The sequence below is a fragment of the Ambystoma mexicanum genome, chromosome 3q, assembly GCF_040938575.1.
Source record: "Ambystoma mexicanum isolate Mex_15411 chromosome 3q, UKY_AmexF1_1, whole genome shotgun sequence".
Lineage (NCBI taxonomy): Eukaryota > Metazoa > Chordata > Amphibia > Caudata > Ambystomatidae > Ambystoma > Ambystoma mexicanum.
The window spans coordinates 221,822,113-221,843,881 of record NC_090926.1 but is presented as its reverse complement, the minus strand read 5'-3'; the positions used below and the strand labels follow the sequence as shown (position 1 = coordinate 221,843,881).

General features: G+C 46.3%; 1 protein-coding gene across 2 annotated transcripts in view; it reads left to right on the top strand.

Moving 5' to 3' along the window:
• DCTN2 (dynactin subunit 2) overlaps window positions 1–21,769 on the top strand; it is a 752,351-nt gene that overhangs the window by 395,006 nt on the left and 335,576 nt on the right. The window lies entirely within an intron of this gene.

Genomic DNA, 21,769 nt, shown 5'->3' with positions numbered 1-21,769 from the left:
GAAAAACAACGAAGTCGTGTACGTATCTAACAACGTGGCTTCAAAATGGATGGGGGAAATGGAAGCTAGAAATTTAGCAATGCTCAATGGAAATTCTGTCGGCGATATACCAGCTAAACCTATGTGGCGACGAGCAGATCAGAATTCCATCTTGGACTACTTCTTCGCCTCAGAAAAGATCCAACAATCCATCAAGTCGCTTGAGGTAATACCGATGACTCAAAGCGATCACGACATGGTAATTCTCACCTTGTCAGCCGCAAATGAACCGTCCCAAGAACGATGGGAACATCGGATATTGGCTGAGCCAAACAGAGTGAGGCTAACGCTGCTCTCTGCTGAAGTCTCCATAATCTCAGAAACTTTCATCAAACTGGATTGTGGAGTCGAATATGCACATCTATTACATCTGTTTGTGGAAAAAAAACAGGGACTGAGAAACCATGGCTTTGCTAACAAACATAAATTCGATGTTGAGATCATGAGAAGAAAGAGAGAACTACGCGCCTCTATCAGACTCCTGAGATTCAGAGATTCTATAGACTCAGCGCGAGAAAAACGTGTCGCAAAACAGAAATACAAAAATTGGATAAGATCCCATAAAGCCCTTATGTTCCAAAACGATGCAGAATTAATGATGCAAAAAATGAACAACAAAAATTCGGCAGAGTTCTGGAGACTTCTAAACAACGAAGGGGCTCCTCAATCCGCATTGATGTCAAATATGGTACCAGCAGCAAGGTGGTCATCACATTTCAAAAACTTGTACAGCAGAAAAGGTACCTGTCAGGCCCCTATAACACCAATTTTAATCAAATGGGACCTGACCTTCTCTAAAGCTGACATACTACAGATAATTAAGAACGCCAGTGCCTCAAGGGCTCCTGGCCCTGATGGTCTGACTAACTTTACCCTAAAACAAAATCCAGAGCTATGGGCGGACTTTTGTGAGGAACTCTTCACTCGAATCTGTAGAAGACGGGAATCTCCAAAGTCTTGGAAGAAAGCAATAATTGTGCCCATCTTTAAAAAAGGAAATCGGCTTGAGCCAAAAAACTATCGACCAATAGCTCTTTTGGATGTATTGGGCAAAGTGTATGCAACGAAAACTTTCACAATGGATTGTTGATAGTGGTCACCTTGATGAAAGACAAACAGGCTTTGTAAAGGGGGTCGGCTGTGGTCTTAACCTTCTGCTGATAAATTTGTTGAAAATGGAAGCCATTAGAGCTGGGAGAAAGGTCTATCTTGCTCTGATAGACTTTTCCCATGCGTTTGACTCCATCGATCGAGAACTACTTTGGACAAAAATGTCTAACTGGGGGTGTCCTGAGAGTCTGTTAGCCGCCATCAAAGAAATCCACTCTGCCACCACCATCAGAGTGCGCCTTGACCAAGGTGGACTGCTCACAGAAGAAATTAACACTTTTCGTGGTGTCAAGCAAGGTTGCCCTTTGGCGGCGATCATTTTCAACCTTTTTCTCTCGGACATTGGTTTCGCAATTAATGAGCCACGATCCTTCTCCCCCATGTTACACGGCTCTGCATTAGGCTGGATGTTGTATGCCGATGATTTGATCTTGTTGGATTCTACCCCAATCGGCCTCCAGCGCAAAATAAATGCAGTTGAACGTTACGTGGAAAACAACGGATTGCTCATTAACAACTTAAAAAGCGAAATACTAACACTACAGAATTTGCAAACTGGATGCCACCGGAAAAATAACAAATTCAGATGGCACCTGGGAAAGGAAACACTTACTACGGTGGAAAACACCAGATATCTTGGGATGCAAATTAACACAAATATAAATGATAGCCCCTGGATGGAGATCACGAAGACGAAATGTCGACAATTAGCTTCCCAAGCATCGATACTAAACAAAAAATATGGAAAGTTTTCACTCAAGCCAGTGATAGCTTTCTATCAGCAGAAGGTTGTTCCAGCCTTGATATACGGTGCAGAGAATGCCTTTGGATGCTCGGCTGAATTCTGGTCAACCCTAGAACACATTTTTTGGGTAAAAATTATACATCTTCCGAACAGCACCCCCACATCCTGCATACGCTACGAGTTAGGCATGATCTCGCTTGAAGCCCGGATCATGTGGAACACCTTGGCCCTATTCAGGAAAACTGTGATTCCTGCAATAGCACCTCAATTTAAAATACTAAGCAATCCTGGCAATGCCAAGCCAGACTGTCTCCTAGCCTTGTGGTACAAAAGATGCCAAGAACTGTTAACCACTCATGGAACGAATATCAAAACTCTTCAGGCCAATCCAGACCTGGTGAAGAAAAAGATCTGGGAAGCAGACTGGATTCAAACTAGTGAAGACAGAAGAAGGACTAAAGCAATGAAGGATGCCCCAGCTGAGGCACGAGCATTTAACATACTACAAAACTACGTAGTCTTGTTCCCGGACAACGCAAAAGGGCCACATACATGAGATTTCGCCTAAACCTATTCAGAACTAAAGATCGGACAAAGAACTGGATAGGAAAAGTTGTTTCGAACACCGTATGTAGGTATTGCAAAATCTGCGATGAATCACTCAAGCACCTTGTCTTATTCTGCCCATTCTTTAAATCACAAAGAACTAAACATCTGGGACAAATAGTTTCTGAGCACGCAATAAGGAATGCAGAAGAATGGTGGCAGCTGATGTTTTCTGGTTCCAACACAAAACTGACAAGGGTGCTAACTGTGTTTTTGCAGGAAATTGAAGGGATCCTTGATTCGGTGAATACCGAAGAGGAAGGTTGACGGTACAGGCTCGTACGGCTTGTTATCAAATAAAGCTCAACCGGTGTCATATGTCAAGGTTCCCTTGGCCCTTGCTGTGGACTCCTGCTTTCTCATGTCTGTATCTTGAAACGTGATCTCATGTATGTTTCTGAACGTGGAAATGGATGACTTGTGTTTTTTTTTTAAAGGTTTTGTATAAACCAATAAAAAAGTAAAAAAAAAAAAAAATTATCAGTTTCGAGTTCTGCCATCCTGGCTGACCTCACCAAGTTAATAGCAGTAGTGGCAGCAAGTCTCAGGAGAGGGGATTCATGTCTACCCCTACCTGGACGATTGGCTGATCAGGGCTCATTCACCAGGAGAGGCCCAAGAACATCTCATTATCACCTGCCACTCCCTCCACAGACTGGGCTTCTCCCTCAATGTCACGACCTTATCCCCACCAAGGGCTCACGGGGCCCTAAGGACCTTATTCGGGTCCCCTCGGATGCCTTGGAGCCAGTCCTGGCACTGTTGTCATAGGAGACGCTTGCTGGGACAGGGTTTCTATGGACAGAGGACAAGCATGGCCGCCCCCATGCGGAATACTGGGGAACTGTATTCTGCGGTCTAGCCTTCAGGGTGGGGCCCGCCCCAAAGACACCTGGGATACCGCCTTGCTATTTAAACCACGCCCGACTGAGGGCACGCGCTTTGCATTATTCTGCCTTGCAGCGTGATGCTCATCAGCTCCTGCCCCGCCATCCTTACATGTTCTGGAGCATCCATCGGCTTCGAACTCATCCAAGGCAAGAACCATCGCCATCCTTACCTGCTCTGCAACATCCATTGGCTTCGAACTCAGCCAAGGCAAGAACCATCGCCATCCTTACCTGCTCTGCAGCATCCATTGGCTTCGAACTCATCCAAGGCAAGAACCATCGCCATCCTTACCTGCTCAGCAGCATCCATCGGCTTCGAACTCATCCAAGGCAAGAACCATCGCCATCCTTACCTGCTCTGCAGCATCCATTGGCTTCGAACTCATCCAAGGCAAGAACCATCGCCATCCTTACCTGCTCAGCAGCACCCATCAGCCTCAAAGTCATCCGAGACAAGAATGATCGTCATCCTTACCAGCTCCACTGGTCGCCCGGAAGGCCAACATCTTCAAGACATCTTTCATCCCGTCGGATTCCCGGGGAACATCCTTCTCCTGGTTGTCGTGATCTACAGAACAAAACAAAACCACAGGTTAGCCTTTTGCTAGGATGCTCCCAGCGCTGCTTGGCATTCATCTTACCTATTCGAACCAGACTTCGGCTTCTACCGCAGCACTCGCCACCTGCAACAAGAAGCGAGAAAGACATTATTGCAAATTCAACTAAAAACTTTGCTTGCATCTAAAAGACATTGCTTTCGCCTGAAAGACTTACCTGAAAGGAGGAGTTGCAGCCGGTCTGAACTCCGCCCCTCGCCAGTGAAGAAACTTGGCGGAACAGTGCCACCTTTTCACCGCGCCCCTGCCCAGCGCGGCGGGACAGAGAGCGCACCTTTATAGAAAACAAGGTGAGAGACATTCTCTGGGGAACTGCAAGGGGAACTCGGGAGGTGGGTTGCAAGGAAAGAACCGAAGCTTATCTTCCCCTCCTGTCTTCTAGAATTGCCCCTCGATTACCCAGATTCCAGGACAGGCGAAGGGTTCCCGAGAACATCTCAGCTATTCGAGAGGTGCCCCCGTGGACCAACAAGGTGAGCGTTACACTCAATTACAAGAAGTCTCACATGATACCATCTCAGAGACTCAAGTTTATTGGAGCACTGCTGGATGCATCCTTGGGAAAAGCCTCGCCACCCGAGGTGAGGGCTCAAGACGTTTTGCAGATGGTGACCAAGTTTCAGAGTGCCTAGCGTCTTGCATGCCGTCGTGGTTTTGAGGTTGTTCAGTCTCATGGCATCCTGTATTTCTCTGGTGCCAGAAGCTCGCCTAAGAATGAGATACCTTCAATGGGTTCTCAGAACACAGTGGTCCCAATTCTCTGGAAGGATGTCAGACCTTCAAATTCCGAGCAGAGTCTCACAGGACCTTCTGTGGTGGGCCTGCGAGGACACCATTCTGAAAGGAGAACTTTTTTGGCAACCATGGCTGGAGATAACAGTAGTGGCGGACACCTCATTCCAACGATCGGACAATCAGGGTCGTTGGTCTCCATCGGAGTCCAAGCTACACATCAACCTTTTGGAGCTGAGGGAAATCAGACTAGCGCTGAAGGCCTTTCTGCCCTCTGTTCGGGGAAAGAATGTCCTGATAATGACGGACAACACAGTGGCAATGTACTACCTCAACAAGAGAGGAGGCGAAGGGTCACTACCACTGTGCAGAGAAGCAATGCAGCTCTGGTTCTGGGCAATTCAAGAAGGAGTCGCTCTATCGGCAGCTCACCTAGCCGGAGACGAGAACACGGCGGCGGATTCTCTGAGCAGGCAGAGCACAGTCTCCCTACGAGTGGGAACTAACTCAGGAAGTCCTTCAAGAGATCTTTACCCTTTGGGGAACCCCTTAAGTGGATCTGTTAGCAGCCAGAGCCAAACGCAAATGCATACTGTTTTTCTCCAAGGAATTCCCTCCAAGAGGAGCTCTAGGTGACGCGTTCATAGTGGACTGGGAATTTCCACTCCTGTACGTGTTTCCTCCAGTCCCCGTCGTTCCTCACGTCATCAGGAAGTTGAGAAAGTTCTGGAAATCCTAATTGCCCCGGATTGAGCCAGGACAATTTAGTACCCGGACCTTCTGGCCATGGCCATCTGCCATCCAATACGCTTTCCACAAAGAGAGGACTTTCTCTCGCGAGAAGAGGCACGTGTTCTCCATCCAGAGGTCAAGATGCTCAGCCTTCATGCATGGTTTCTGAGAGGCACGAGGTACAAGGATTGGGACCTCCCGGATGACGTAATGGAGATTTTGCTTTCAGCCAGAAGGTCTGCAACAAAATCCATATACCGCTGCTGTTGGAACAAGTTCTGCAGCTGGTGTACGGAAAAGGCTGTGGACCCTTTTCAATGTGATACACCTACGGTGTTATCTTTTCTACTACATTTGGCAAATCTGTGGCTCCAGATTGGAACAATCAAGAGTTATCTAGCAGCGCTTTCCATATTCAAGCGCACCTCGGAAGAGGCATCCTATTTCAAAATACCCTTAATAATTAAATTTCTTAAAGGACTTGCAAACGTGTTTCCTCCTACACCATTCCAAGTACCAACTTGGGACCTTAACTTGGTTTTAAAGTTTTTGACGTGCGCTCCTTTCGAGCCACTCCATTTCTGCCCTTTAAGGATACTAACTTAGAAAACCATTTTGTTAGTAACAATAACATCAGCCCGCAGGGTGAGTGAGTTGCAGGCATTATCCTGTAAGCCTCAGTTTACCACTTTTTATAAAGATAAGGTTGTCCTCGAGGTCAAATCCCCCTTTCTACTGAAGATTGTGTCTGATTACCATTTAGCACAGACACTTCCGGCTTTCTATCCTCCACCTCATCCTGGCAAGGAAGAGGAAAGATTCCATAGACTCGATCCGAGGAGAGTACTAACCTTTTATATGTCGAGGATGGCAAAGTTGCGACAGCACGACCAACTTTTCATTGGATGTACAGGACACAGACTAGGTCTGTCAGTCACTGAACAGACCCTATCCAGATAGATCATACAGGCTATTTTGGAGCGCTACAGGATAGCCGGGAAAGATCATCCAGAAGGTTTAAGGGGTCATTCCACTAGGGGCATGGCAACTTCTTCTGCCCTTCATTGGGGAGTTGCAATAAGGACATCAGCAAGGCATCTACCCGGTCCACCTTCCACACGTTCACAAAACATTACTATTTGGACACTTCTAACCTACCCCACTGTAGAATTTCCGAGCTTTGGACCTTGCGCTCTTTTAAGGTCTGGTCATTTTAAAGGCACTTATCAAGGCCGTTAATTCTGCATATGGTGGCGAAAAAACTGAACTGGAGCAACGGGCGCTGCGCGTGGTATATGTACTAGATGACGATGACGTCAGCTGAGATAGAAGACCTCGACGGACATCGAGTCGACTGTCTCGACGCACAGCGAACCTCTGCCGAGAGAAATTTGTTTCTGAAGCAGCTAAAGCTGGAAATGAAGATATCGTAGATGAGGAATACGTGGGAGGAACATCCAGTCGAAGGAACGTTACCATGGGTAAGTAACTTGTTCTTCTCCGGGTAAGAAATGTAGGGCAAGAAACCCAAATTTGTAAATCGTGAACATTATACCCAGAGCATGCACATTTCCGCCCAGTGATGCTATCATTCAAAGAAGAAAATGCTGGCGCATGCACAAAAAGCAGGTTTGTCCTGAGTTGGAGAATAATTCCCCTTTTCCTCGATTATTAAACCAATAAGCATAACTTATCCGGGGAGCTATAGGAATAAAATTTCTATGGTTAAAATTGCATGCTTTGTTTTTGCAACTCAATATCTCTCCTAGTATTTACCCAGAGGGAGATGAAGTTGCCTGCAAGCTCCGTTTCTTCGACCTTGCTGGTCGCTGCTTCTTCATTCTGGCCGCATGTACGGCCAGGTTTGCGAAAGGAGGTCTTAATATGGGTTAACTAAGGCAAAGAGCCGCCGTTATTTAATACCATTACTTCTCTCACCAAGGTTCTATTTAATGATAAATTGGGGTTTCCCCATTTCATCCTTTCAGTTCTTTATTGAAAAAACAATGAAATTCCTTTCTATTAGATTTCTGGTTCGGGGTCTAAAACCTGCATACAAAAAACGGACTTTGCGGAAAGCAGCCATGAAAGCCACCCTCCTTCCCGCTATCAGTTTAGATGGGTCCCCTAGTACACCCTCCTCCCGCTGAGCGGTCCACTGCCACACTCCCACTGCCACCTGCATTTACCTCATTGGGCTCCGGCGAATCCTTCTGGCTTCCTTCCAGACCACGCCCCCTAAGACAGATTTACCCGACTCAATCTTCTGCATGCAGCCTTGTGTACGTAGGCCATCAGGGTGCGCTGTCTAGCAACGTACACCGAGATTTCTAGTAGGTTTCCTTGCACATTTTCATTCTAGAGCCAACATGGACATTGATTTTGTATCCTCTTTTATTTTCATTGTCACAGTTCGTCTAAGGTTAATACTAGTTTACGAGTAGCGGCCAGATTTCCATTTTTAATATTTTTCATTTTGTTTGTCCTCTTGTAACTTATATGTTCTCTTCATCAAGCCTGACCTGTTTTATTCCTCAACTGGGATTCTGGGGACTTTTTATTTTTTAAGAGGAAAGCAGTAATTTGCAAAACTGTACAACAAACGCATATTTTATTTTATTTTATTTATTTTGCATTTTTAAAGTGCTCACACAGCCCGCGGGCATCGAGGCGCTGTTACAAGAATTGTTCGTTTTTTCAGTTGCATATTTTTTTTTGTCTTCTTAGTTGCATATTTATAACGCGCTTAAAGACCCAGAGGTTTCTAAGCGCGGACCCGGGGATCGAACCTGTGTTGCTTAGTGTCGTCTTGCTTCCAAGGCGCACATGTTGTCGTTAAGCTATCCTCTGTGTGCTCTTATAATACGTGATAAAAATAAAAAGTCAATACAAGTGTGAATATATACCCCAGGAAACTACACCCCACAAAATGAAATGCACATAAGGGAGATACAGTTAATTTAATAATCCCTAGCTCAATTTTCCTTATTTAAATTGTCTTTTTGAACATTGTTTTGTGCCTATAGCCTTCCTTATTGGATGGGATTCTCCTTTACCTAGATCCACTCTGTTCAAGAAAAGTGTGGGTACTGGGGCACCGGAGTACAATCCTTGGATGTGAATGGCAAATTAGCCAATTTCAAAATCCAAGTCAGACATTTCAGCAGTACAGTGGAGGAAACATTCTGTTTGTTTGCATTGAAGGACCGCAACTTCTACTAACAGTCTAGACAACTGCACCTTCTGTATTTTTCTGTGCTAAGCTGCAGAGAATTTAGATATATTCACAGAAGGTGTGTTCAGAGTGTCTAGAATCTCCTCCATCTCGTTTAACTGTTAACAGTGAATTGCAGACAAAGGACCCCTAGTTGCAGGAAGAAGGTACTCTAGTGCAGTCAATAACCTATAAGGCAAACATATGTGGTTTTGTTTAAAGGGCACCACGGGTGACCTCAGTGAGGCTCTTATTTTTTAGGATGGTTGATGCTCTGTCATTTCACTTCCTATGAACGGGTTACAAGCATGGCCTCTAATGAGATTTATTTTGAAATGGGAGTATTTTACACCCTATTTTTTAAATTTGGAGTATAATAGTTTTTCAGGCAGTAAAAAGGTAATTCACATTGCTAATGGGGGATTTTTTATAAGCAATTGGAAATACTTAACTGTAGAACAAACACATTTTTAATAATCCACACTTCTTTCCGCCTAGTAATTTATGTCAATTTAAAGATTTATTTCCCCCTGAAAGTTCCTCTGTAGATCAGGCAGTAATATTACTGGAGTGTATTTATTACTTGAGCTCCTTCTTCACCACTGCTCTGCTGGTGTTAGTGATCTGAAAATATTGGTGGAACTTTATAGGTAGGTGGGGATTGTTTTTATTTGATGTATTTGTACCTGCCATTTTGTTTTGTTGGGAAGTGTCTGGTCCTCTGCTTATCTGCCGGGCTGGTTTTGAGCAAGTATTGTCACAGTTAAGTTCTCAGGACAATATTATGCTGATGGTAAACATTGGCTCAGGAATTGTGATCATCGTACTGTTTGGTGTAGCAATTCTGATGCAATATTTCTCTAGACACACATTTTGGGAAGCATATTTTATGGACCTCTGAATTACTAGATCTAGTCGTGAATGGACTTGTGTTGGCCTGTTTTCTGGCAAACTCTTTTTGGTTGCGATTCTTCTGCCTGGTAAGAAAATGTTTTGGGTCTTATATATTTGTTTGGGCCTGCCACATGAGTTATGATAAGCAGTATTTGTTCTTTGTAACACATTTTCACATGAGCATTTTTTCCAAAGTCATAAATAAGTTTCCTGATTTAGTTTATGAGCTCCCTTAGAACCACCTATGAAGCATGTGTTTGCTGTAAATTGCATCTTTTCTACTGATGTGTAAGCAATTGCAGTGATTGGGGAGGGGGAAATTCCCTTCGGCACTCCCTTCACAGATGATTGCATACTATGCATACGCATAAGTTGGCTTACCTTGTTGGTCAGTTGCGTACATGGAAAATAATGTGCACACACAGTTTCCGCACTTCGGCAAAATAATTAGGAGAAAATTGCTACCTTCACCTAAATATTTGTGTCCGACTGTTGCCCATTACTGGTGTTAGTGAAGCAAGCATGATGTTGATACCTCCTTAAACACTATTGTTTGTCAGTCATTGAGATCTCTTTATTGGCCTACAGACCAATAAGTCCCCTCACTCTCCTTCTGGTAAATGTGACAGAGCACCCAATGCTACACTTTCAGGATGGTAGCAGGCGGTTTAAAGGTGCAGTATCTCACTTCATAGCATATAAGAACTAATGGAATGGCCACACAATAAATTAGTAAAAGTATATAGGAAAAAATGCCAGTGCAGCTTTTCAAACCCTGAGGTGCGAATAGCAATCACTCCTGCCCAGGGTAGATGTACAGGACCGGAATGTCCCTGAGCCCTTGCTGAGGCCCTCACTTCGTTCTGCACTACCTAGGCTCAGGCTGGGGAGCTGTTACCAGCCCTGTGCGCCCCTCTGTGCGGGGCGGGAGGGCTTGATTGCTGCAATCCCCCTATAGCTGAAACACATTCATCATGTGCTGCCCTTAGTAGCCCATATGGATGCTGAGGTAGGTCCCCTTGTACCCCATTTTATCCCAGAGTGAGTTTTCTCACCCATAACGTTTTTTTTTCAGGAGTAGATTGGTGGCAGCTACATGATTTATTTATAGCTATGCTACGTTGTATACTTTTGACCATGTTGATAATGAAATGCCACTAGGCTATCTTGGCACTGATGGAAAGCAAAGGTGGGGAGATCAGATGTGAGGAATTTACGACAAGTAATAGTCAATGGATGGGAACAGTCATGTTTTCAGTGCCTTCTTGATGACCAGGTGGTTGACCCGTTAGAGAATTCCAGAGATTTGTGGCATAGATTTAGAAAGCTTCCTTTTAAGACAGAATTTTGGTAGAACCATCAGTCTTTTGGTGGATGATCTCAAATATCTCATTGGTATGTCTTTCTTGAATTTCTCGAGAATAAAGTTGGGACTGAAATCATAGTAGGCACAACAGACAATGCAGAGGGCCTTGGATTTGTAGGCCTTGAATTTGGATCTTTGCAGAATGAGAAGCCAATGGAATTCTCCGATTTACTGATGAGATGTGATCTTGGTGTCGTAGACCAAAGATGAGGCCGGCAGGTGCATTCTGGACTTGCCAAAATCCATTGCAGTAATCGTGACAAGATGAGATGAATGCATTGACAATGCTGATTTTGTGATTAGCTTCACAGAGGTCAGTGATGTGGCACAGATATCTAAATGAGTAGAAATCATTTTTGACTAATGTGTTGATTTGAGCATCAAAAGTGAGTCGAAGAAGCTTCCCAAGCTACTCACTTTTGTACTGTAATGTGGCAGGATCCAGGGATTGAGGCCATATTTCTGGGCTCCAGGCTAATGGACCAGATTTGAAAGAAATGACCTCAGCTTAGAATTTTACATTGATCTATTCTGACACTTTCGTCCTACAACTAATGAAGTTTCTGGTTGGCTTGTTTGAGTCATCTCAGAGTTCCAGAAGTATCTGGGTGTCGTCTCAGCAAGAGAAGAAGAAAAGATTGGACAAGCTTATAAATTCATTACATAGTGACCATTCGAATACCATGGCATTTTGAAAATCCTACATTCAGGACATTTTGTTTTATAGTCTCTGTTTGGATCACAAGGAATGGCCAAAGTAGCTGTTCTGCCGATGTAGGCTCTGGTTAAGACTGTCCGGCAGTCTCCAGGACAACTAAACCCAGATCTCTGTGGCTGTGCCTGAATGGTTGTAATTTGCTTGTTATTTCTGATGCGATGGCCATCAAAACTTTGAAAGATCTTTGGTTGGTGGGCATTTCTAACCCTCGGTCCCTGTGTATGTATAACTGGTGAGGCACCAGCCATTTGAGAAATTAATTGTGCTGAATGCACCTGGAAGAACCTGGATAGATGGGTCAACTCTGTGGATTCTTCTGCTGCCTTACTGGCTGTACTTCTGAACCTCTCGCTGAGCAAGTGTGCCTTTCCGTCCTTTAGGAATCTTGTTTCAAGTTTTTCCTCTGCCTCTGTGCCATCTGTGACGTTTCTTAAACAATTACCCGTGTTACCTGTCACTGTTCCTGTGCCCTCCACATAGTGGGCCACCTGGAAGTGGTACTCATCCATCTTGGATACTTTGGTCCTGCCATCTCATGGCACTCTGCAAACTGAACCAGAGTCCGGAATTGGCATGTAGCCAGACCCAGGCCCAAAATAAAAGGGGACTGCTTCACTCCCCCGACCTTCCTTGCAATGTCCTTCAGTCCGGGCAGCCGTTCTTGGATCCTCATATCTTCATCTTGCTAGTCCTCCTTTTCCAGGACACTGGGCTGTGTGCAAAGTCCATCTTCAAGGGCACCATTACCGCAACTGCTTTCTTAAGTTGGCTGGTAATCCACTCTGCAACCATCTGATCCTGAGGGTTGGTTATCAAACCTGGGTCCAGATGGTGGGGTGCCAAGACTCCACAGCAGAATGGTTGCTGTACCCTTTGCCACTAGGGCCTGTAAATAATGCTTACCTACATTGTCCCTGTTAAAGCAGTTTTTGTACATCCCTTCCTAAAAATGAACAGAGCAATAAGGGTTACCTCTCAGGTAGGGGTAGCAGGCTGACACAAAAGTACAATTAGTCCAGGCATGTAGCTCTAGAAAATGCACCATAGTGATGTACAAAAAAATATATATACTTTAATTATGTTACTCATATAGATCACTATCAGGACAAATAAGTACTGAACACATAATACACAATATTAATGGATGTTTTGGTGGAATCTGCTACAGCAAGGCAAAACAAGAAGCTTTTTTCCTAGGTGCTGTTTACAGGATACTGCACTCAAGGGCTTGACCCTTGAGCCAACAACAATCCCATATGACCAAAGAAAACCATAGGGCCATTCCATTACGAATACCTTCAGGCCAGGAGTGATGGATCTGGCAAGGAAGGCTCTGAGAAGACGAAGAAGCCTGTGAAGATGTATCCCGGCACCTCGGTACACGGAGTAGCAGGCCAGCAGAAAATTATCCCAGCACAGGAATAATGGCTGGAGACATCCCTACCACATACCAATGAGTAGATCAGGTGGGCTGTTTGTGTCCTAACCCCTTACAGGCAACGACAGCTTCAGTATCAAGGCAGCAGACCCTGGTGGAAAATAGCATGAAAGGGGCAGTAAAAGGTCTAGAAAACAATTCCACCATGGAATGCTTGACCCAGTGCATGAGGGGAGGCAGTAGGAGAATTCACAAAGCCCAGACTGGATCTCCAGTAATAGAAAACTCAAACCAGGATATGTAAAAACTTCTAAACCTAACCACAATGGCCAGGCAGTGTTAAAAACAACAAAAACACAAGGGAAACAACTTCAGCAGTTTGGCAACCCTGCTTTTTCCAACTTGCAGAACAAACACCAAGAGAGTGAGGCGGGGACTAGGCAGGGCCTTAAGTACTACAAAGGTTGGCTTGCCAAAGGTCCGCCAGCCAATCACTAGAGGAGCTTGGCAAAATGGTCGGATGACCAACCAGGTCAGTAGGACTGCCACTCAGCCTAGAACAGCCCACAGGAAGGCAGAGAACATCCCAGGGACCATCCCTAGTTTAAATCAATATGGAGGCTGCCATGTGTGCTCACAAAGATCCCACGTATTCAGAACAGTTATTTTGAGTCCACCTTGTTGTTGCCATGAACAAAGGTGGCCATAAAATACAGAATAGCTATGAGCAGGTTTAGAAAATGCTTTGGGGCCCCAATGGCTACCATAAAGTTATGTGTGAGTTTTTGTGGAAGTAATCCTCTACACTGGGAGTGCGCATGCCTGGGATGAGTGAGATAAAAGATGATCGAGAAAGGCTGCAGCTGTGAGGTGAGTTAGGTGATCTTCCACCATCACCTACAGAAAAAAGTAATGCCTATGGGGGTACTAACCTCTTTAGTTGCGCCAAACTACTTACAATATGGGTGGGTAAGGTAAAAAAACAGAATATGGAGAACTTTTGACTCCTGGACTTGTTCACCCTCCAACACGTGCTGGGACAACTGGAGGAAGGCGACATCCCCATACACAAAGGACAAAGGAAGTTTCTGCGCTTCGTGGTCCAAGGACGGCACTATCAGTTCAAGGCACTGCCCTTCGGTTTGAAGTCGGTGCCAAGGGTCTTCACCAAGTGCCTGGCACCGTTAGCAGAGCGCCTGCGCCTGCAGGGGATCCACATCTACCCCTTCCTGGACGATTGGCTCATCCGTGCGAAATCAAGAGAACTCGCCGTCGACCACATAGCGAGGACCGTCCGCCTGCTCACAGAACTGGGGTTCTCAATAAACTTTGCGAAGTCCTGCTTGGTGCCATCGCAGAACGCCCTATTCCTGGGAGCCAAACTGAACACGCTGGCACGGCTGGCGTCACCGTCGGAGGAGAGTATAAAGGCCATCCTGGGCAAGGTACAACGGCTGTTGACCACGGAGGTTGCCAGGGTGAGGGCCATCAAGTCCCTGCTCGGCATGATGTTGTCATGCATCTACCTCGTGCGACTGTGCAGGTTGCGGAGGCGGCCGCTGCAGGAGTTCCTCGACACCCGTTGGGTACAAGTGAGTGGAAGCTTTGAAGACAAGATTGCCCTCAACGAGTCTTTCCGGCAGGCGATCCGGTGATGGGGCACCCGCGCGCATCTCACGGGGGGCATGGACTTCCAGACCCCAGCGCATCAGGAAAGGGTGATGACGGACGCCTCCCTGGAGGGATGGGGTGCGCACACCGGAGATCTCCACGCAAGAGGCCTTTGGCTCCTCGGAGGAGAGGTCTCTACACATCAACGTCCTGGAGCTGCGGGCGTGTTCTGGGCCCTCGGGTCCTTCCTACCGTCCCTCAAGGGCAAAGTGGTACGGGTCTTCACCGACAACATCACCACGATGTTCTACATCCGGAAGCAGGGAGGCACCCGATCCCCAACCCTGTCCAAGGAAGCGCAGGACCTGAGGCACTGGGCCGTCGTTCAGGGGATGTTCCTGGTACCCTTTCATCTGGCAGGAGTAAAGAACACTGTCGCCGACTCACTCAGCAGGGAGCTGCGCTCTTGCCATGAGTGGGAGCTTCGGCAGGATCAAGTGGATCTCCTATTCCGACGATGGGCCAATCCCCAGATCGATCTGTTCGCAACGGTGACAAACACCAAGTGCCGGAGGTTCGCCAACAGGTTTCCCCAGCCGGGGAGCATGGGCGGTGCATTCTCCTTCCCCTGGGACGGCCTGTTCCTTTATGCGTTCCCACCGTTGCCGTTGCTTCTGCGACTCATCAGTCAACTCAGACGGTCCCGGTGCAGGATGATCCTCGTCGCACCGGTGTGGCCGAGGCAGATATGGTTCCCGGACCTTCTGGACATGTCAGTGTCCCACTCCACCCCCCAGTCAAACTGCCGAGGGACGCGGATCTTCTCACCAGGGAAGGAGGCGCTATCCTACATCATGACCCAGGATCGCTGAACCTGCAGGCCTGGCTCCTGCAACACTAGAGTTCGGAGGCTACGATATCCCGGCGGACTGCAAGGAGGTACTTGCAAAGGCCAGGGCGTCCTCGACTCTTAAGTGCTATGGACATACATGGAAGGGTTCTCTGTCTGGTGCCGTGCACAGAAGATCAACCCTCTATGGATTACGGCCCCTCAAGTGCTGCGGTACTTGCTGTCGCTGGCCAAGGCGGGACTGGCTCATGCCTCCTTCAAAATCCATCTGGCGGCTATCTCCTGCTACACCAGAACTCCAGGGCGGTCGTCGCTGTGGTCGCACCACCTGGTGAAGGAGTTCATGAAAGGCCTGTTCCGCTCGTTCCCGCCGGTGAAGGCTCCGGCCCCGGCGTGGGAGCTCAATGTGGTGCTGACCAGGCTCACGGGCCCTCCATTCAAGCCTTTGCATACAGCACCGCTGAAGTTCCTGTCGTGGAAGACAGCGTTGCTTGTGGCCATCACCTCCGACCGACACGTGATAGAGATCAAGGCCCTCTCCTGTAAGCCTCCATATCTGACATTCCATGAGACGAAGGTGGTGCTGAGGACGCACCATTGCTTCATGCCAAGGTGCCGTCGGACTTCCATCTCAAAGAGCCCTTGGTGTTACCTGTTTTGTTCCCGTCGCCGGCTGAGAGGACTTTGCACTCGCTGGACGTGGCTAGAGCGCTAAAGTTCTATGTGGACCGCACAAAGAGTTTTCGGAAGACATCACAGCTGTTTGTGAACTTTGGCCCTGTGAACCAAGGGAAGGCCCTCTCAAAGGCTTCCATTTCCAGATGGCTCTCCGGCTGCATCATGCATTGTCACCGGTTGGCAAACCGACCCTTGCCCGGCCGTCTGAGAGCCCATTCGACCAGAGTGATCGCTGCTATTACGACGTTCCTGTGTGGTGTGTCTCTGCTGGACATCTGCAGGGCTGCTACGTGGAGGTCGACGCACACCTTCACGAAATTCTACTGTGTCGACCGGGATTCCAGGGAGTCCAGAGTCGGCCAGGCAGTGCTGCGCAACATGTTCGCTTGAAGGTGAGCTTGTTGAGGAGGTAAGAGATGCTTAATGTTGAGTTGTGGTAATGCTTAATGTTGAGCCTTGCCACCTCCCATAGTTGTGCATGTGTGAACTGCTATGTATTCTTGTATTCATGAGCATGTGAATCCATGCCAGACCCCATGCTGGAGAAGGAACAAGTTACTTACCTGTAACTGTTGTTCTCCAGCATGGGTCTGGCATGGATTCACATGCGAACCCTGCCTCCAACCCCTCTGCGGCTCTTCTCTTGGTCCTACTGCCTCTTTACGTTTTACCAAATCTGAAGATGGCTGCCAGAGGAGGGGCTTAGGCAGAGGGCAGTCATTGGCTGGGGGCAGTATGACCCAGATACCAGTGATTGGTTATTAGTAGAAAGCCAGTTCAGAAACGAAACTGATTTTTTCTTTACCGAGGATTCCCAGCCTGACGACGGGGAATATTCATGAGCATGTGAATCCATGCCAGACCCATGCTGGAGAACAACAGTTACAGGTAAGTAACTTGTTCCTAACCCTTGCAAGTCCATTACGTAGATTAATATCTGGCGATGTACATTGCCTGACCAATGGTGTGTGAGGGGGGGAATGCAAGCAAGGAGGATGGGTGCCACCACCCGCTTTGTGATGCAAAACCTGAGGGTGGTGTAGGGAGGATCCAGGTGCAAAGTTTGTCACATGTTAGCTACACAAGACGGTGCCCCTTTTAAAGAGTCCATGCAGCACCACAATGGGGTTGAGGTTCCCAACATAGAGATGAAAGGTCCAGCAGCGGCAGCAGAACAAAATATATCCATACCAGTATATAGATTGCTCCTCATGTTGAGACTGTGCCAGCCTTATTAGAGGTGAGGTTGAAGGAAATAGAACAACTGAGGTCTGTGTTAGACACTCACCTGAAACGATACAGCTGATGGGAGAACAGGGAGGAAGTAATGTAAAGTGGTCTTATGTAATGTTGGCCTCGCTGTACGTGGCTCTTTAAAAAAGGAGGACTAGGTATGTTTTTTCAGATGGTGTGGAAGGCAGATGCCGAAACCTTTGGTGTTTATGGATGCAGGTCGGAAGTACCCGCTATGTGCCAAGATGAAAATCTGTTATTTTTGGTTACTACCGACCATGCAGATTAGCCGTATGGGCAGCCCCCGGATAGTGGAATGCAAAAATTGACAGAGTGATTGTTCATAGAAGATCGATAGAGTCTGAGTCTAAGTGCACTAGACTTGGTCGGTCATCGGAAGGAGGGTGGGTAGTGTAATCTTGCAAGATTTTAGTAGTGAGGAATTAGTTGAGGGATGAGGTGTGAGAGAGAAGTTAGGGTGTTGCTTCGTGTCTCTTGGATGTAGATTTCACTGAGATCTACGTGCCTACCAGTGTAACTCAGCAGAGTATCCATCAATCAAATTGGTTTCAGACAGATGGTAGTGCGAAGAGTTTCACAATTGCTCGTCGTAAAGTATCCCAAGTTTCTGATTTAGTGTGGTGCTTTTCTTTCATTTTGTTCAAAGTGGTTGATTGAAAAGCCAAGTCCTGACCTGTTTACTGAAAGTTAGGTTGTTCACTTCCAGGTGGAGAGGTTTGAGTACAGTGTTCCACAGTTGTGTGGCCAGAACTGAAAAAGAGGATCCTTCTTGCCATTTCTTGTTAACGTTGGGGACTAGTACTAGTACAGTATTGCTGCACCGAAGGGTTCTGCAAGGAGTGTAGTGTTGAAACTTACTTTTGAAGAAGGAAGGGCCCCTCCATGGTATGAACGATGGACGATACACAAGGTTTTGAAATTAACCCTTTTTTTCATTGGTAGCCAGTGGAGAATACGTAATGCCTCAGTGATGTGTTATAATCTCTTTATTCTGAGAAGCAGTCTTGTTGCTGAATTTTGAGCTCTTTGAAGTCTCCTTGTTAGGTACACTGGGAGACCGAGGTAGAGGCTGTTCGCATAGTCTAATTTGAATAGAATTAGAGAAATTAGGACAATGACCCTGTGGGTGAATGTTAAGTAAGGTAAGATTGGGCACTGGGAGAAACAGCTTCTCATGGTGGCTCTGATCTGCAGATCAAGAGTGAGGGTGTTGTCCATTGTGGTTCCAAGATTCTTGTGGCCGATTGGATTGGGTGAGGGCCCATCTCGTCAGACTAAGGGATTGAGGAGTTGGATCCTGTTGGATTGTAAAGCATCACCTCTGTTTTGCTGGGGTTGAGTTTTAATGTGTGGTGCTCTCATCCAAGAATCCACCTGTGGAAGGCATAGTTTAATGTCTAGACCGTTTGGTTGCAGGTGGTTCTCAAATGTGTAGATTATTTGTGTATCATACATGTAATTGTAGCAGGAAATTCCAGATATGTTTATGTGGTCTGGTAGGGGTGTCAAGTAGATGTTGAAAAGTAGATGTAAGAGTGTGGGATACTCCACAGGTGAGTGGGCGAGGCCGGAAATTGTAAGGGATAGTGCTTTCCATTCTACCCATGAGGAAGGAGTTGATCCAGTGTAGAGTGCTTTCTTTAATACCCATATCTATTCAGCGGTTGCTATATGCATGGAAGACCTTTGCCGAACATGGGTGCTCTGCTGTTCGAAGACGGCTGAAAGCCTTTTAAAAAAATGCTTAGTCCGTGCTTGAAGGGGCAATGCTAGCAGAAATACATGAGGAAGCATTGTCTATAGGTTAGAATAAGCATATCCTCAGTCTAAGAGACAAGTTGCCCATACCCAATACCCTGGAAGGCCTCGAAAGGGTTGAGGTTTAGGGACTATAAAAGATTACAGCCGGGCAGAGTAGCATGGGTGTTTGACAAAGGGAGGGCCTGGAGGCAGAGAGTAGGTTGGTGTTGAAAGGAGGTGGAGAGAATAAGAACACAAAAGGAGGTGGCAGCAGGATCAGAGGCGGTAGTGAAAGAAGGTACTAAAGAAAAGGGGGTAAGCAGAGAAGTTAGAAGAGGTGGTGGAAAGAGGAGCTGGGGAGGAGTAGATAAAAGGGAAGGCCTGGGAAGGAGGTATTGGAAAGAGGGAGACAGGTCCCACTCAGTGCATGTGCTACGTGTCTGAGAACCTAGAGGAAGAATATGCAAATGGTGTCGTAGACATCTGGCAGAAGTTGCCTAAAATTAACGAAGATATAGAGAGGGGGATAAGGTAAAAGTCCTCTAGGTACAAGCATATCAGCGCGGCGAGGAGGAAAGCAAGAGTGGGCTGGGTTTCTATAAAATTGGAACCCTTGAGTTAGTGGATAGTTCAGTGCCCTGCGAACAGCTTACTTGTGGGTAGAAGCTCACCCTGGCAAAAGGTAAAGGCCATGTAGCGATTCTGGCTAAAGCCCGGGGAGACTCTCTACACTGATGTTGACCGCGATGTGAGCATGACAATAGAATGCATTAGCATTGCCCTAAAACCCAGGACCACACAAAACTGGAGGCCCCTGACCATGGGAGCTGGTTCTTCCCTGAGAGAATGTAAGTGATACCGGCTTGCGGGGAACCTGCAGAGTTTGAAAGGCTTTTTGAGACTCCTCAGCTTAATAAAAGATCTGCATTCTGACAGTTGCCTTTAAAAAGGCTCAAACCAGTTTGAGGAAAGAACAAGAGTGACTCACTGAGTTGGGGAGGGGGCTTGTAGGTTACAGGAAAGGAGTAGACTTCAAATTGAAGGTTTCCCTATTGAGATCAATTGGCTTTTAAGTTATTGCTGTAACCCTTGAGCCACAAACTTTCAGAAAAACTCTTAGAACTTGATTTGTCTGTTTATTATTCCATGTTTTTGCTGACCACTCTCTCAAATGCTGGGTGAAGGAATGATTTTAACTAGGGACCTATGTTTGTCAAAAAGAATTGTAATTCTGGAATGGCCTTCAAACAAACACAGCTAATCAGAGGTATAAGGATAAAATTGTAATCCCGGAGAATAGTCATCAACTAGCTACCTCTACTAAATAAATGGATGACCAATCGGGCACCTGCTACCGAAAGCACTGCTTAGAGTGCTAGCGCAGATGTAAAAATGCAGAGACTCCGAAAATCGGCCAATATTAAATGCAGCACGAGGAGAAGCACTAATTGAAGTGAAAGTAGTGGGGAGAAAAAAAAGGTGAACCGGTTAAACAAAAAAAACAGGGTCACAGGCAAATGTAGAGGCAGAAGGACAAAGGAAGTAGCTAACAAAGCATGGTACAACAATTTTGTTTTTACAAACCAGTGACGGGTCTATGAGGGAGTGTCCTAAAAGGCAAACCATATACACCTAAAGCAAGATCAAATGAGACCGTTGAATACCATATCAAACATTAGTGTGTAGCCCACCAGACCAGCATAAAAAATCAGCTGATCCCTGGATTCTCCAGTACTGCAGGACACGACCCTGTAATGCCCTTTAATCTCCTACAAATGACTTTGGAAATATACATGCTAGGTAAGAAAGTTCAGTTTTCTTTCCTGTTTGAGTCCATAATATTTTTGCTGTCCTTTACTCTGCTTTCTCCCAAGTAAGCCATTATCCAAAGCCTCACTGCAGATTGCAACTCTAATTTGTATGTGTGGCCTTGTTAGCCATTATGCCTACCAATGCATGGGTACTCTAAAAGTGGCCTTGTGAGAGATTTCTCACCCATTATTGTACCTTTGTGTATGCCAGAATCCTTTTAAATTGACTGCTGTCTCAAATTTGTATTTGACACGTTCGAACTACAATACCCAGCAGTATTGTAGTTTGTGTGCCTATTTGTTTGCCTACCTGCACGTGAGCGCCGGAGCGTGAGTAACAAGCCAGTCTGTGGCGTTCGTGTGGGAGTGTCCCTTATTTCTTTTTTGAAATTCTTTCAGCACTAATAAGTTACTTTGTATTACTATTTTTGCACCACTACATTGTTTGTAGGCCCTGTATGCAAGTACACGGTCGGGTGCAATCGAATGGCACTACATTATTCCAGAGATTGTATTTTATCTCTACATCAAACGTGCATTGAATAAAATTGGACATCTTCACATTTTCTGTAATAAGCCTATGCCACAACCTTACACAGGAATCCCATCGCTACAAGCTGCCTTAATTAAGGCACGATCGGCTATCAAAAACCCAGTCGTAATTATTAACAAACTTATCTCCAGCTTAAAAGAGAACACCACAGAGGAGGAGGAGTTGTAATCATTGCAAGATCCTTCTGTATGTGCAGACACTGAACTGGGATACAACGTCTCGGGTACTGGC